The 18,735-nt window shown below is 41.0% G+C and overlaps 1 protein-coding gene and 1 non-coding gene across 2 annotated transcripts in view; one reads left to right on the top strand and one right to left on the bottom strand.

Annotated features, from left to right (window-relative positions):
• LOC145989951 (protein yellow-like) overlaps positions 1 to 18,735 on the bottom strand; it is a 140,398-nt gene that overhangs the window by 50,747 nt on the left and 70,916 nt on the right. The window lies entirely within an intron of this gene.
• TRNAK-CUU (transfer RNA lysine (anticodon CUU)) lies at positions 14,068 to 14,140 on the top strand. The gene has a single exon. It is a non-coding gene; the product is annotated as a tRNA-Lys (tRNA).

Below are 18,735 nucleotides of genomic sequence, written 5' to 3' on the forward strand. Positions count from 1 at the left end.
AATTTGTTTCTTTTCTGTAATGCATTGTGAATTACCAGAGGGACAAGTAAGAACAACTAAGTACTTCAGACAGTTGCTGCTATAACAGTTTGGTTTGGAGGAAAAGGAGCGCGCACATTTCAAAGACAATTTATATCATTTCTGCAGTTGGTTTGTTATGGGGCGGATGAATTGATTATGTAATGTATTTTAATAATATGTTTTATATATATATTATACGCACGCACACACATATACCCATCAATGCAATAAAACTAAAAGAGTGAGATAAAATGAGATATTTCTTTCCCGACTGAACTTTCATCAAGGCTTTTGCCCCCTCCCCTAATCAGAGGGTCTGCGCACCCCTATGAATATATCTCTCTTCCATGCTCTATGGAAATTTGGCGTAGTCTCGTCTCGTCTTATGAATGAGGAAGCCTGTCTCGTCCTCGATCTCGTCTAGATTTACAGAAGGATCCCAGTTCGAGGACTGATCTGGCAATGGGTGGTTCTTTGCGAGGGTTCCCATATCAAGGTCAGTGGCACAGGAACGTTTTTAATTTGGAGGGTACAAGTTCAGCTTACACACATATACACACGTATTCCATTTTCAACAGGCAACAGCTTTCAATTTTTTGAAAAAACTGAATGGCCCAATACTGACAAAAAACAATACTCAGAAAACGATTTTGAGTTTTTTAAATGTTTTCTTTTTTTAATTTGGCATTGGCAATTTTCAAGATAGATTATAATAGGGTTTTTTTAAAAAAGGTACAAATCCGGAACTGATATAGCTCTCTGCCTCATTCCAACGTTTTGAACCTGATTTTAGTTTTTACTTCCTTATAATAGGTTCGAAATTGTTTGAATTCTTTTGGATAGGGACATAATGTGGATAAAATAATATTTAGCTACTCAACACGAGATTCTTTAAACTGCATAATCAAGCTTCATTCAAATTGGGAGTGCAATCCCAATTAAAGGATGTAGTCCGCACGAATTTTTCCAGGGGGGAGGGGGAAACGAGGCATAACAACATTGGCCCCTAAAAAAGAAAACTTTCAGTTTGAAATCATTATCCTCCAAGGTCCTTTTTTAAAAAATTACTGCAAATGAAATGAAGGTTTACGGTTTTTACGCAGGGAATCTGTCCAGGGAAAGTAGGATCCGAAGCACTTTGCAATGCGCCTCCACCTTGTATCGAAGCCGGGACCCTTTGATTACAAGGCGACGACGTGCCATAGTGAATTAGTCCAAATCTTTGCCTCATATTATATATTAAATTTAACAGACTATATTAAAGCCATTACATGAAGAGAAAAATTGAAAAGAGCACGTTATAATTTCAATTACCAGCTGTGTTTACAAGATTTTGGGGATGGGGGAGGCACCATTGTTCTGAGGGGGAAAAAGTCTTGGTTGCGCACAGTGCTTGAAGTGAAAAATGTTAGGCGGGGGTGTTTGGTCGAGCCTTGGGTTAGCTGGAGGATGCTCCTATGGATTGACATGGTAATAATAATGATAATAATAATAATAATAATAATAATAATAATAATAATAATAATATCGTCTTTATTGAGAGAACGTGTTTCGGCTTCGCGGGTCGTTCTTACAACAAACCCTTAAAAAAAAAAAAAATATTACAATTGACACTTTCCACTTCTTGAAAATCATGGTTGCAGTAGAAAGAATAAAAAAATGAAATTAAAACATTCATACTTATAATGTAAACAATTCATGTACTGAAGGTACAGAGTTAAATCTAAAACCACAATTAGAATACAATTATTACAGCTAAAACTAAAACCAATACCTCATTCCCATTCATTATAGAAAAGACAAATCCAGACTGTTGCGGACTGGCAACTATGCTCACTTTACGCGGGATTGAATAGTCTGTGTGTATCCAGATTATGGCGGTCTCGGGGGTGAAGACGTCATAGAAATGGTACAATTTTGTATCTTACCGCTTGGCAGTAATAAATAGTTGTTATTGTTAATTATGCGTCGTCGTATCTGTAAGATCATAGAAACGGAACTACAGTGGTAGCAGCCTCGTGGTTAGCAGAATGGCGGACGTGAGTAAGATAGAATTACTGAACAATGGCAAATATCATGTCTGGGCACTAAAGGTAAGTGCAGTGCTGCGAAGTAAGGGATTGTACAAGGACGCAATATTGAATGATGAACCAACAGAAGAAAAAGCTAGAATTGTTTGGGAAAAGAAAAATGACGAAGCTTTTGGTGTCATAGTTGTTACTTTATCGCCCGACCAGGCTGGACTGTTCATTAACGAGACATGTGCAAAAACAGTGTGGGATGAACTTAAACGTATTCACACGGGAAACACACAGAACAAAATAATAGATATAGGTGTGGAAATGAAGAACATAAAAATGGATGAGAAGGAAAGTGTTGACGAATATGTTTTGAGAGCACGAAACATAATGTCAAAAAGTGTGCTGCATTGGGTCAACCAATTACGACACGAGAAGTAGTGTATCATATTGTACGGGGTGTTCATCAAAAGTATGAAAACGTCGCAGCAGTATTACGAGCACAAAGGGGTGCGACAATTGAAGAAGTGCAAGATACCTTAAAAGAAGAGGAGGTTAGGTTGCATAAAATGGACTACAATGAAAAATCCGAACAGGCATACAAGGCACGGGATACGAAATATTGGAAAAATAGAGAAGCTGTGCGAAAATGCTGGACATGTGGAAAAGTAGGACATTTTTCGAAAGAATGTTGGTATAATAAAGAAGGTGGGAAAGCTCAAGCTAGGAGACCTTCTACGTCTACCTTTACATCTACATCTCCTAAAACACCGAAGGGAAAAATGAAACAGACGGGATTCACATGCGAAGACAACATGGAAGCCGCGTACAGTGTATACGACATGCAGGAAGACGGAAGAGAAGTGCAGATATGGTGTATAGATTCTGGTTGTACATCTCACATCACAAATAAAGAAGACTGGCTGATAAATAGAAGAGAGGTGCAAAGTGAAGTGCAACTTGCAGAGGAAGGAAAATCAATGGAGGCCAAAGTGCAAGGTGACATTAAGGTATCAACAGTCACAAATGATGGTCAACTTCACGATGTGTGTATTTATGATGCATTATATGTACCTGATTTGCGTTTGAATTTATTATCAGTTAGAGGTTTGGTGAATCATGATAATGAAGTGTTGTTTTCCAAAAATAGTGCAAGGGTAATTGACAAAAATGGCATGTTAGTGGCAGAAGCACAGGAAAAGAAAGAATCGTATGTACACGTTACAAACTTATGTAAGATCAGATGTAAGTCATTGTAAGGATGCATGCTTAACTATGGAAACTAATGTAAACAATGAAAAATACATGTGGCACAGAAGATTAGGTCACTTGAATGAAAAATATTTAAATAAAATGAAGGACAGTGGTATGGTAAGAGATTTAGATTTTAAGCGAACTTCAGAAAAATTAGAAATGTGTGATGCATGTATAAAGGGAAAAATTGTACAACTTCCTTTTAAACAAAGCAATGATGTATGTGAGAAACCACTAGATTTGATACACATGGATTTATGTGGACCTGTAGAAAAAGAGTCATTGGGGGGTGCTAAATACATGTATGTTATTGTAGATACTTACAGTAGAAGGGTGTTTGTATACTTTCTCAAAACAAAAGATGAAGCTTTTGATTACTTTGTAAAATTTAAAAACCAATATGAAAAGGAAGCTAACAATTGTATAAAAGTGTAAGGTCAGACAATGGTACTGAGTTTGTTAACAGTAAATTTCAAGAGTTGTCTAACAAAGAAGGTATTGATCATCAGTTAACTGTTCCATACAGTCCACAAAGTAATGGTATTGCTGAGAGAGCAAACAGGTCACTACTAGATATGGGAAGAACAATGATAATTGATGCAAGGTTACCCATAGAATTTTGGGCTGAAGCGGTTGCAACGGCAGCGTACATAAAAAATTGTATACCTACCAAGGATGGTGGCACAAAAACTGCAATGGAAAGATGGACGGGACGGAAGCCTACAGTAACACATATGAAAGTATATGGACGTGTGGCATACAGATACATTCCGAAGAAGTGTAGAAGCAAATTTCAACCAAAGGAAGAAAAGGAAATATTTTTTGGGTATTCTAGAAAAAGGAAAGCATACAGGCTGTACAACCCCAAAACGAAACAAATACATGAAGCTAGAAGCGTTGTGTTCGATGAAAGAAACTGTGGAGGTTTACTGATGAATTGTAATTTGGAAGATTAGAATTCAACAACTTGAAGTATAAACATGATGAAGACAGGGAAAGTAAGCAATATGACAACAGCAATGTCCATTTGAATGAATCGAAGGTAGAAGAAAGAGGACCGGACATATTTCTTGACTTAACACCTGAAGATGCTTGAATTATGCACGGATGCAAGTTGGAGTACAGCAGTAGAAGAAAATCGCGTACTGGCTATCTTGTCAAGGTTGGAAACTCAGTCATCAGCTGGAAAAGCAAATTACAGAATTTGGTTGCTTTGTCTACTTGTGAGGCAGAATTGATTGCATTATGTGAAGGTTTGTGTAATATAAAATGGGTCATAAGTTTAATATCAGAATTAGATGTTGGAAATTTTGTAAATAGACCAGTGATTGTTAAAACTGATAGTAAATAAGCAATTGACTGGATCTCAAGTAACACTGTAAAGGCAAGAACTAAACATATAAATAGAAAATATAATTTTGTAAAACTGGATGTAGAAAATGGGAATATGTATCTTCAACATGTAAATTCAGAAAATCTAGAAGCTGATATACTAACTAAAAATGTGACTAAATCAAAAATGGAGAAAATATGTAAGGGGATATTCATATAAAATAATTTAGTATTAGCTAGTGTATGTGTAAAAGTAGAAATACTATTGTTAGCGCGTAATGTTCGTAAAGGGGGGAGTGTTGCGGACTGGCAACTATGCTCACTTTACGCGGGATTGAATAGTCTGTGTGTATCCGGCTTATGGCGGTCTCGGGGGTGAAGACGTCATAGAAATTGTACAATTTTGTATCTTACCGTTTGGCAGTAATAAATAGTTGTTATTGTTAATTTATGCGTCGTCGTATCTGTAAGATCCTAGAAACGGAACTACACAGACACTATAGTTTGGACAGTAGATGCTTCTTAAATTTATTTTGTGTGTTGCAGGGTGGAGCTCCCCTGAGGTGAGTGGTGACGGTGAGGCACCTGGGGCATGTTATCCCCCCTTACTTCGAGCACTGGTTGCGCCTCATTGCAAACATTTTTAGCGCACCTCATTGCAAACATTTTTAGCGGACATTCATGCTTCGAGGTGGCACAAACAAGTAGCTTATACAAAGACGTAAATGTTTCACTGTGTCACAGAGGCGTTATCCCACGCCATGACTCAGGTATGCAAACAGAACGCATGAGTGGCCGAAATACACAGACAAGAGTTCTTAAAGAGTCATTCAGGTGATAAGAGAAGGTGTAAGCAAGCCTTTGTGCACGAAAGTCCATGGGAAGATGGTCAATTGGGAAAAGAATTGACTATGAATCAGTTCGCTGCTAAGCAGAACAGGCAACAAAAGATCCAAACAACATGGTGTTCACGTACCCTTGAATTCGCAGCAGGAAATATGTGTCATGCTCATTATCTTCGCCGACAGCAAATACACTTGTGACCTGATCTTCCGGTTTGTTACCCTGGATGTTCTCCATATCTGCTAACGAACAAACCAGAACATCGCTTCCACTATTTTCAACCATGAAGGCACTGTAATACTCCATCAGCTTGTGCTGGCATATGAACAAATTACACCTACTTCGGATATTTTTGCCGGGCTCGAAATGGAAATTTTTACGAAACGGAACACTTTACCTTCGTTAACATGACGTTGTCTTTCTTTCCTTCGTCTCTAACTACTACAGCGACGAGATTAACAACTAGTGAAATGACAATTAATAATAGTTAATATTAAAATATTTTCATATACATCAATTAATATAAAATACAGAGTCTTGTGGAATTTACTTCCCTTTTTAAAAATTTTAAATAGATGGAAATTGAGCGGCCCCGGCGCCAACCCAGCGTCGAATAACATGGGTACCTGGGGGAAACCCTGGGGGGTAAAGGCGGTCAGGGGCGTGATGCTGATCACATCACCCCCACTCACGACCGGATCAAGAAAGTGTGGGGCGTTACCCCCACACCCCCTATACGCCTTCATGGCGTGGTGCTATGCACAGGGGAGCACTTTACCTTTTTATTGTAACTATAGTCAGCTATTTTTTTAAAAAAATACTACCTATCGTCTCATGCTCATAGGTATGTAGTTCACTAATCATCATTCATCCTTGATGGTAAAGCACTCTCTGCTCGTGGTGAGCTTGGTGGTCAGGCGCTAGAGGTACTAAATTTACACTCTTGAATGGCACAACTCTTGAGTTTTAAACCCGTACAGATTGGATCAGCATGGCTAATGAAAGGATATACCTGTCTCTGTACTGCAAATAAAGATCTGCCGTGTGAGGTTATGTTTGTGACTGTACGTAGAGTCTGACTTTCGACTACCGTTAACACACTCTCCCTAGAATCGTCCTCCGCTCTCTTTCTCTATTCAATCGTAACTTGCTCCTCAAAGACTGAATTAGAACTGACCTCGATCTCCCTGCCTCCCAGACATTTATTCAAATTCAATTTACTAAACAACTGCAGAGTCAGGCCTGTAGCCTATTCCTGGATTTCGCCTGTTTACATGTTTATGCTGCTGATTAGGGATGGCCAAACGGATCCGGATCCGAAAAATCCGGATCCGGATCCGAGAGTTTCGTATCTCAATCCCATTATAATATTACCACACCTTAAATGGTATTATGATCTTCGATTACAAAGAAATTTTTCATTAGTTAGTCCTACAAGAATTTTTTTCAAGTGTTGTTCCTAAAATACTTTGCTACGCATCGGCTAACATACTCGTGCACAAATGTCCGAGGTGATTTTGTAAATGCCACTGGAACGAATATGTATTCATTCGAATGTATTGGAAATGAAAACACACATAAATGTGAGACATTCCATTCCAGGATGAAACCTTTAACACATATAACAAGATAGAAATGTTATACAAAAATTATACAATTGTTCTACAGTTACAGTTTTACAAATTAAAATAAAACATTATAATATATGCAGTGTTAAATAATTACAAAGTGTAAGACTAACGAGGGAGGTTATCTAAGTGCCCCCCTCCGATTTCCATGATACTTGGTAGGTGTGTGTATAAACGGGCCCAAATGAAGAAATACGTGTTTTTTTTTGTTTCGGCTAAAAAACTGTTTTAGGGGGCAACCCCCCCTCAAATGTCAATATGAGGACACATTTAAGTGGGCATTTGATTTATGTGTCCCCCTCCGATTTCCATGAAACTTGGCAGGTGTATACTGGGGCCCAAGGGAAGAAATACGTGTTTTTTTTTGTTTCAGCTAAAAAAAAACGGTTTTACAGGGCGAAACCCACTGAATTGTCAAGATGAGGACAAATTGAAGTGGGGATCTGACCCGTGTGTCCCCCTCCGATTTCCATGAAACTTGGCAGGTGTGTGTATAAACGGGCCCAAATGAAGAAATACGTGTTTTTTTTGTTTCGGCAAAAAATTTGTTCTAGGGGGCAACCTCCTCTCAAATGTCAAGATGAAAGCAAATTGAAGTGGGGATCTGACCCCTGTGTTCCCCTCCGATTTCCATGAAACGTGGCAGGTGTATAGAGGGGCCCGAAGGAAGAATTACGTGTTTTTTTGTTTCAGCTAAAAACTGTTTCAGGGGGCAAAATCCCCTCAAATGTCAAGATGAGGACAAATTGAAGTAAGGATCTGACACCTGTGTCCCCCTCCGATTTTCATGAAACTTGGCAGGTGTATAGAGGGGCCCAAAGGAAGAAATACGTGTTTTTTTGTTTCGGCTAAAAGACTGTTTTAGGGGGCAAAACCCGCCTCAAATGTCAAGATGAGGACAAATTTAAGTAAGGATCTGACCCCTGTGTCCCCCTCCGATTCCCTTGAAATTTGACAGGTGTATAGAGAGGCCCTATGCCCCCTGTTTCTTCCTATGCCATACTTACGTGGTTTCGGGGACAGATCCCCACTTCAATTTCTCCTCATCTTGACATTTGAGGGGGGGGGGGCTCTATACACCTGCCAAGTTTCATGGAAATCGGAGTGGGAGACTTAGACCTCCCTTGTAAGTGTATTAATTAATTACAAATCGCGCACGCGCGCACACACACTATATATGTGTATGTATATTATATATATATGTATATTAGCAGGTAACAATATGTTATAAGCACATTCTTACTTTCCAAAGAAGCGCATGTGGGATGGCAAAACGGATCCGGATCCGAAAAATTTTAGGATCCGGAACCAACCGGATCCGGATTTCGGATTCGCCAGGATCCGGATCTGGCCACCCCTACTGCTGATGACCATGAAGAGCGTCAGTGCTGTCTGACACTGCATTCCTCTGATGTTTCTGAATATTTCTTGATTGGAAAACGATGATTGTGACTGGGAGTTGGAGTTCGTTGTACATTATAATTAAAATATACTACGGAACGTTACGATATTGCTTATTAAAAGAATGAAAAAATATTTAATCCTGCTAAGAGAGTAAAATTAACTGTAGAATATTTCCAATGAAACATTTGTAGGGTTTCGGGGGAGATGGGACTTCAGCCCCCAAGAGCCCATCCTCTGCGTACGTGCCTGGAGCAGATATATTGTTGACGTTCGAAACAATAAATCCAGCCCTTGATAATACGCCAAATAGCAATATGGAAACATCTTCTGTAATAAGTTGTATTGTAATATACTGAGAAATTCATCTTCAAGGCTTCTAGCTAACACTTTTTCCACTTTAGGTGGCGGCTGCTGATAAGGGATGAGCCACCCAGAGATAAAATTCTTGCTACAGGCCTGATCTGTTCAACTTAAGAAAAATGAGTGAGCACCCGAATTTGTGTAAATACGAGGGCGATTCAATAATTATTGTCCCCGGCATACTTAGAGGATATGAATTGCAATGAATGATGGGGATATTGTAGCCTAATGTCTTAGATGCCTATATGCAAAATTTCAGAACCGTAGGTGCTACAGTAAATTTGTTTTTCTCTTTTTATGTGTGAGAGGTGGCACTTAGTTTGAAAAATGGAGAAAACCGAACAACGAGCTGTCATCAAGTACCTCCAGAAAAAGGGGCTAAGCCCAAAGGAGATTCATGAGGACATGGTGAGTGTGTTGGGTGATGGGGCTCCTACCTACCAGTGGTAAAAAAAACTGGTGCCGCGATTTCCGTTGCGGCAGGGAAAGCTGTCAACAGGCCCCTGGTGCTGGTCCTCCAACAACAGCATCCACCCCAGAAAACATTGATGCTGTGCATGACATGATTATGGCTGACAGAAGAATCACCGTGCAACAGTTAGCAGACATCATGCACATCTCTGTAGGCTCAGTGGAAACCATTGTGCATGAACACTTGGGATTCAGAAAGGTGTCAGCGCGATGGGTCCCCAAAATGTTATCCCGTGAACAACAGAAAGACAGAGTTCAATGTTCAAGGGCTGGTTTGGAGCTGATGTGGGTAGACCTGAAGCAGGTCTGTGATAGATTTGTGACAGTGGATGAGACATTGCTCCATCACTATGATCCCGAGTCCCAACGACAGAGTATGGAGTGGCGGCACAGCAATTCACCTCCCCCCCGCAAATTCAGGGTGCAAGCATCAGCACGCAAGGTTATGGCCACATTTTTTTTGGATGCGAAGGGTGTGCTCCTTATTGACTACCTGGTGGGACACACTGTTACTGGGGACTATTATGCAGCCCTAATCCCTAAGTTACGCGAAGCAATCAAGGAGAAACGGCGTGGGATGTGCGGCGAAAAGTTCTGTTTCACCACGATAATGCTCCAGCACACAAAAGCCATGTTACTGGTGCCGCAATCCATGCTGCTGGTTTCCATGTGTTGGAACACCCTCCCTACTCGCCCGACATCGCCCCTAGTGACTTTCATTTGTTCCCGAAGTTGAAGGAGCACCTCAAGGGGACGCATTTTCCCTCAAATGCTGCTGTTATGGACGCTGCGGAAGAATGGCTCACGGCTCAGCCACAGACATTCTTTGAAGCTGGCATAGTGGCTTTACAGCATAGGTGGAAGAAGTGCATTACTGTGAAGGGGAACTTTGTGGAAAAATAATACTGCTTATATGTCAGGGACAATAATTATTGAACCACCCTTGTATATTGGGTAGGAGGATATATCTGTCAGAACAATCGAATCCACAAACACGACAAACAATAATAATTAACAAATAAAAATTACAAAAGAGAACCACGATTGGCACAAAAGATGAAACGTTGAAACTGAAGAGCAAGTTGTAGTGAAATATGTGCGTACAAACAAAAAAAATAGACGAACCGGAACGGGAAGGTTCCAGTTTATGAGCTATTCACGCCGTTTCGGTCCATTTCGAGGCCTTATTAGACTATTCGTACGGGGTATCTACGTATGATTCTAATGTCGAATTCCGATTAAGACACTCATCAGACACTGCAGATTAACTAGCGTTTCGCAATTTGATCTACCATTTTTTGAATTAATGAATGCGACCTCGGTGGCTAAGTGGTTAGCACAACACGCTGGACATGGGTGTTTTTGTGAGTGTCCCTTCATCAATTTCACCATATCATCACTCAACCTCATCTTCGCGATTAGCCAAAAGTGGCAAAACTAATAATAAATATAATACAGGTTGACCTCCAAGAATGTCTAATTTGACTGCACTATCTGTTTGACTAAATTCTCTACTTTTTCCATTCAGGACAAACGTCAATGTGTTACCCAAGGGCAAGACCCCTTCGTCGTAGCGTGCTGCCCTAACCACACCGTCACCAAAGTAGACGGATTCGAATCCGAGATCAAAAGTGAACATCTAAGAGGACTCGGCCACAGACGCGACATAAGAATAGTTATAGACAGGGGCGCCGACTTGTCAAAATTATTGGGGGGCTTTGATCACTGAAATAAATTAATGAATGACGACTCACTCTCTCCCTTTTTTAAGTTTTGGCCTCAGTGTTCGGAATCTCATAAAAGCCCATGAATTCCTCTAAAATATCAAATTTTTTATTCACAGTTCTAATGCAGAATATTAATTGTCCACGGATGGATATGTCACAAGTTTCGTCAACCATAATAGCAAAATATTCCCGACTTTTAATATCTGCTACCACGGAGCGCAAGACAGATCTCCCTAATATATCAATGATCTCGTTCTGAATGTCATGTGAGAGCCATTTGTAGCCCAAACGTCCCATCCACTACCCTAGTTCATGCACATCGTCTTTTGAAACTCTTTTTAGTAAAAATGTTAACAATACTCATAATTACATACTTAGTATATAGTAATAAGCCATGTGTTTTGCTGTCTCTGGTCATAGCCCCCCCAAAGTTGACGGTTTAGCTGTCTCAGCCCCCTGAAGTTGATGGTCTAGAACATTTCAAATGTGTATTTAAAGTTAAGTTCATGTGGCACAATACAGAGTAAACTTTAAAAGAGAAGCAAAATAATACATTAGATCCTCTTTAGCAAAAATATTTGAGGGGCTCTGCCCCGAGAGGCCCCCAAGCCCCATGGAGTCGGCGCCTATGGTTATAGAGTATAGTTGAGTCACAAATTCTCTATTTGTATGGCCTCCCCGATAGCGTAGTGTAGTGGTAACGTTGTCGCCTTGTAATCAACGAATCTTAAGTTCGATACCGCCTGGAGGCACATATATAAGCGAACGAGAACAAGTTTCTGCGCAAGTAGTGACGCGAGACGGCTCCACCAATGAACAGTGAGAGAAACGGGATTGCATGGAGAGGGAAAGCGACTGTGGTTACCTGCCTTCGCAGCATCGTGTACTGCTTCGCTCTGCCCACTCGATTTGCCCCTTTCTCTGCCGCTATGCGCGGCCTTGCTCCAGAGATAACCGCCGAAACAGAGTATAGTGGTTCGGTGCTTCACTGTGCATAGTAAATTTAAAATTCAAAACTCTTTATTTTGTAAGCCCACAAAATGAAGTCGTAAATATGAGACGTAAAGTGGGAAATTACATATTATTAAAAATTACGCTCACCAAAACACTTGGATACCAAATAAAAATAATACTATATTATTAGGGATCATTGTGCACGGGAAAAACATATCTGCACAATTCATAGGGGAAGGGGATCGGTTCCCCTTCTCCCTCTTCATGGATCCGCACATTTCCTCAACTATCCTCTCCAACCAATCGAGCTCGACCACAAGGAAAAAAACCTTCCGTCCAAAGCGTTCGCGCAACTTCCCTGCCGTTATCGGTGTTCGGGGCAGTGTTGCCAGGTAAGATTTGAAAAATTCGGGAGATTGTTCCTTGGGAAACCAGAAGATCTGCTACAAAATCCGTTGATCTAATAGTAGCGAATGAAGGACGTTCTTGGGGGCGGAGGGGCGGCATTGTCGTGCGCACTGGGGGGGGGGTGAAGGCGAGTGACGCGCATTGTTTACGGTGTAAACGTCACAGATACTTTTGTAACAATGGTGCTAAACCCAGCACCCTGTGTTTGGCGAAAATATACCGAAGATCTCCATTTCAGGAGTGGACATGTTTCAAACAAAAGAAAGTAAACCGCCCGAGGGAACCGACCAACATCTTTCATCTCTTCAGCATTTTCCGGTTAGAGGGTGCGTGGAAAGACCCTCAAATTTGCCCTTTCTCAGCACCGACACAAGGGGTTTGCGATGCCTCTATTATCGCGAGGATTTTTTGACAGGAAATGGTAGAAAGTTGTGTTCAGAGATGAAGCTAACGTGCCGCCTTTCGTTGTCGGCGTTTTTCCACAATCATTCAAGTCGAATGCTAACAATAACAAATCAGTTTGCCTTCTGCTGGTGTTCGGTGTACAGCTATCGATAGGGGTGGGCACGCGTCCTGCACCATAATGAGAAAATGCATTACGTATGTGAAATATATTTGGTGAATTAGACAGCATGTCTTCCTCAATAATTCAAGATAGCAACGCTTATGCTAGGGTGCCACCCATCCTAGATATATATACACACACACACCCACCAACACATACATGTATAACATAATTTGCCCACGCTAAGAAGTCAGTGTTTCTACCTAGTAAGGAAAGGACGTTTCACTGTGTTTGCGTCACTTCATCCATTTCATCAGTTTTTCATTCATCCATATTGTCGTACTTACCCGTAGAGGCACAAAAGCGACGTAAAATACCTAAAATAGAAATAGAGTTTAGGGTGGGATAAAATACAGCCATCTAAAACAGTAATGTAGTACAAGTAATAAAATAATGTCCTAGTACAATTGAGTAGCGTTTGACATAATTTCACAGTTCAAACAGCACTTTTCACGGCTGAGTGGAGTTCCACTCCACATCTCCCCTTCATGTTCAAGTAAGATGAGCAGGAAACGTGTTTTTAAGCTGGCCGTTGGAGGTTCCATAGCAATAGTTTATTAAGGAATTCTCCCGAGAAATCAAAAGGCCTGGCAACGCTGACGTGAGCCAGCGCGAATGTTGCTTCCCCCTGCTCTTTCTTGCACCCGCCGGCGCGATGTGCTTTTGCGCAGGTTTTTTTGCTTGTGGTTCCACTATACCAGTCCACACTTCACTCTGGCGTCTTCATTGTGAACAAGACGAGATGAAATGGGGAAATCGCGAGCGTACACTGGCAACACTGAAGCTTTATTTTCCCGCCAGAAATGTTTCGCTTCCAAGTTCTGGCCATCTGCTTCCGTGCCACTAACCCCTATCCCCTCCCCCTTTTTTTGTCTCCCTCCTCCTTTCAATGGAGTACTCCTGGCTTGCGATGATCAGAGTGGAGGAAAAAGCCTAATAAAAAAAATCTCTGTACAAGGTTTACACATTGATTAAATAATATCTAGGAATTATAACGTAAGCGTTAGATAACAATCTCCAAAGATAGACTCGTGAACACAACAGCGTGAAAGGGTACGTCACTGTGCCAGAACTATGTAACAGCCCGGCTAGCTCAGTCGGTAGAGCATGAGACTCTTAATCTCAGGGTCGTGGGTTCGAGCCCCACGTTGGGCGAAAACTTTTTTCTCGGTCTCTTTTTACAAACAAAATAAGAAATCAATCAGACATATTCTTTTGTAACACATTGCTCGTAAGAGAGTGGGGCCACATCGGAACTTTATTTGGCACATGAGTTCTTCACTCGCTTATTGTTTGTCTGCGGGCCCTATAGAGACGGAGCGCGACTGCCAGAATTTTTTAGGCAAGAATATTATGCGTAATATTTTTGAAGACTCAAGTACTATGTCTACATCACCAAGTTTAACAAGCTCCAGAATAGTTTTTAAAGTTTACTGCAAAGTACATAAATAGACAAATAAAAAACTTAATAGCATATAGATGTGAATTTTATAATGTCTGCTAACTTTTCCCCTCTCCCTAGTCACGTTCACCGTTCATAGCAGTAGTATATTATAATCTTCAATTTGCAATCTAATTTTGAATTAATAATAATAATCCTTTGCACTACAGCCCATGAAGGGCCTTGGCTTAACCGTTATAGTAGGTCTCCGTGACCGGATTACGCTTACTCATTCGAAGCTCCCCAATTTCCCCACGATCGTGGGTTGCCACCGGCCCTATACACAGGTCGAAATTTCCCGAGACTGAACCCGGGATCGAACCTATGCCGTCCCGCAGTCGCCGTCCAAAGCAAGGTGCCTTAGACCGCACGGCCGCGGAAGGACAGTCTATATAATCTGTTGTATATTTTATAATTGGCACAAACACACACACACACACACACACACACACAGACAGAGAGATATATATATAGTACGTGTGCTGCCTGCCTGCTCCTTCCCCCCCCACCAGTCTCCAGTGATTTCGCAACCTGGGTGTAAGTGTAAATTTAGAGCAAAAATTACCATAAGTTGGACCTTTGTACAAAAAATTAGGGGGTTGAGGTAATTTAGGGGGTTAGGGAGGTGTTGGGGGTATTAAATTAGGGTAAAGGAGGTCAAGAGTACGCACCTAACGTTTGAGGCCGTGTAAATAGTAAGGTAAATCACAGATACACATGAAAGTTTGTCACAATGTTTATTAACCCTTTAGTAATCATTGCTCAGAAATCAAAGAAAGTAACTGTAAAAGGAAAAACTACAGAAAAGATTTTATGAAAGGATAGCACATGCGTACTCTTGGACACATAGGCGGCTAAGAGTACTAAACAGGTCGTTCAAGAGTACGCATTAGCAATTATCACACACATATGGTCCATATCCAATGTAATCAGAACACTGTCATGCCACCACTCATGACACACCCCACACTGAACCCAGTCGTCAGCAAAGGACTCTCCACACCCAGCGCAGATAGTTTCGGTTTCATCTGCAGCCGCCTGTGTGTTATCTTGTTGACGTTGCACAATCTTTAATGGCTTTTTTGTTAGTTTCTGAAGGGGTTGCCGTTTCTTGGTGCTCTGCCTATCCACTAACTTATTTTTAAAAGGTGATCCCGAGAGAATTTCAGATGACCCCCCTTTCCTAGATCCGGAAGGAGTCTTCTGTGCAGGGTTTTCTATTGGTGACAGACCCACTTCCCCTGGTTGAGACACACTGGCATTCGCCGATGGAGTAGGACAAGGTTTAGTAGATGTTGACGTTGATGGCTCGTTATCTGGGGTTCTGCCAAGGCTCCCTGGAATCAAATCTGCACCACCTCCTACGATTGGCGTAAGTGCGGTGTGAACATTAGCAGAAACATAGCCTTCTTCCGTAAAAATGTCAGGACCTACAGTTTAAATTTCGATCCGAACCACTGAGCAATATGCTTCCAAAAGAGATCGAATCCGAAGCCCCTTCAGATAATAGTTTCTCGCTTCTTTGTTTATTCACTTTTCGTCTCATATCTGATCGTTCAGTTTACCGTCGCAATAGGAGAAATTACGATAACAACATTACAATAATAACCATCTGTTCCAGCCCTGGATTCCGATTTTTGCAAAAAAACAATACGCTAATCTCTAGAACATGAAAGTCAGCTTGCTTCCTGTTTACATTACTATATATTGTTTATATAAAACAGTGTAAGTACTCTACAGAAATTTGTCCCTCCCAACTGTCACTTCTGAATCCGACACTTTGTCTGAAACTGAATTATATTTTGCTGAATTATAACTCCTTCTAGGTATTTCACTACATTTTTATTTTTCAGTATGAACTAAATTATTAATACTCTTTAATAGTATTAGGGTCATTCAATATGTAACCAGAATTTTGCAATAAAATCTCCTGTAATAGGTCCGCAATCACAAACTTCATACGCCTCGGGGACAGACAAAATCAAAACAAAAGCAGTCGGAGGGTGTTGGTTGAATGTTCTGGGAGAAAGGAATTTACAGTACCGGAAGTTTGGGGAGGGGAGCCTGAATGAGGGTCGGCACGTGATTCGTATATTGTGGGTGAAAGTTTTATTTTAGCATATACTATTTTTCGCTGTTTGTAAGTAAAATACAGAGTGATTAACTTATATTTTAGGAAAGGAATCAAATGGTAACATTGTACACAGAGAATACCATAACACTTCCTTGCAGTAGTTTGCAAACATTCATCTTCACCTTTTATTTTATTTTTTTCTTTCTCGTCTTGTCTATTATAATGCATAAGATACAGCCAAAGTACATCTACGTTTCGTGTGTTGCACTAAGTACAGGTAAATTGTAGAGGAAGAACTGCAGCGACGGAGAAAAATGCAAATCAAACAGGGAACTATATTCAGTCGCGGAATAAGCCACACTCATGCGTTGGACCCGCTCGCGAAACTATCGTCGGTGCTGGATAATAATTCAGAAGCTTCACCACCAGATGTCTCAGACGTAAGGGTAGCAAAGTCGTTTCCTTGATCCATGGGTTTAACAGCGGAAGCCCCGTAGATTGACATCATGGCGCCCGTCCGTTACAGAGTGTACGAAAAATAACATGAATGTAGCAACTCTGTTCAACGGCGAGTGACGCTATTACAAAATCTGGTTATATATTGAATGCACCTTGTACATATTACAGAATTCACATAAATGTCCCCTCTACGTAACAGGGGGTGATGATGGTTGTGGCCGCGAGGGGGCTATGTTGCTTTCATCTTTTTGTGCATTGTGGTTCTAGTATTTTTTTTTAATTTCTTTTTTTGTCGTGCATTGTGGATTCGATTGTTCTGACGGAGATATCCTCCTGCACAAGATTTTTACATAAATGCGGATTCTCTTTTTTATGGCCATTCCTTTTACTTTCATCTTTTATATTTTCCGCGGTATAAAGTAGGCAAACGTGTTTCTTTTGTTGGGAGAGCTAATTACCATTCACGATTTCCGTTTGTTTAAATTTTAAAATGGGAAGAAAATTTCAGAAAACTCGAGTCCAATGTATTTTATATAATTTGATGTTCATGTAAATATTTAGTATTAACTATTGTTAATTGTAACACAGCGCATCATTTCACTAGCCGGTAATTTCGCTGTAGCAATCAGACAAAAAAAAGTCAACACTATGCAGTGGCGTGCCCAGGATTTTCGAAAACTGGAGGTTATGTATGCCTTTTTTAGTAGTCAGGCTTAATTTTCCCATCTTTTCCTGCATTTGGCGCTCTTTTTTTAGGAGTACTGGGCAACCCCACAAACCTCCCGTTGAGCACGCCACTGACAATATGTTAACGGAATAGAACCTTTTTTCCATTTCGTGAATATTTCCATTCCGAGTCCTGGTCACTTTCCTCCGCACTCATGCACGGGTTGGGAGAACATGAGAAGGCTGTTAATTCGCCATTGGCCATATAACAACACGAACTTTAGAGAACAAAAACCAACGCCTTATCTGCGTGGTAAGTCTCTTTGCAAGGTTAAACACGTTTTATTACTCGTAAAATGAGGGGAAGACACCGCACGAAGCTGCAAAGATGAGCGCGTGGCGATGAGCCAGGCCGGTATTCAAACACGTTGTACGAAATTTTGAAATCTAGTAGTGACGTCATGCGTCCTCAAGGTGAGCCATAAACTCTACTCTAGGGGCACTGGCGGACGCTAAATGCTTAAATATACAGCACGAAATTCTGGTGACACAGACCAAGAAATAACCATGATTCATATTTTCATAGCGTGTAAAAGAATGTGTCTTATTGTGTGTGAAGAGTACGTAATATGGTCTAATCACAGATCAAAGCGAGTTCTGATAGAATCGTGTTGCAGTAACTTCTGAAAGCCGTATGCCGTTGAATCAGGATGTGTTGAAACAACTTTGTGGAAGTGGTCTCACCGAATGTCGTGTGTGGGAAAGGTAATGTCAACTCATCTCGTCTCGCCCAGAGGTGTTCACCCTCCGGAGGGCGACCCTCGTGAGGGCAGACCTCACCCTCACCCTCCGGAAGACTTGTGAGGGTGAGGGCGGTGGAGGGCGAGGGCGACTGCGATCTCGGAGGGTGAGGGTGAGGGTAGGTTGACTCAAAATGAACACCTCTGGTCTCGCCCCGCTAATTCCCGGGGTATTTATTTATCCCAATCTTCTATTAGACAGGAAAATAATGAATTCTAACTATAGTGTAAAATGAACTTGGAGTTGAACGGCATTGGGAGTGTCAGTATTCATCTTAGCGACCCCGAAAACTATGGATTCCACATTAAT

This window comes from Lepisma saccharinum, chromosome 7 (assembly GCF_977018435.1).
Source record: "Lepisma saccharinum chromosome 7, izLepSacc3.1, whole genome shotgun sequence".
In the NCBI taxonomy this organism is placed as follows: domain Eukaryota; kingdom Metazoa; phylum Arthropoda; class Insecta; order Zygentoma; family Lepismatidae; genus Lepisma; species Lepisma saccharinum.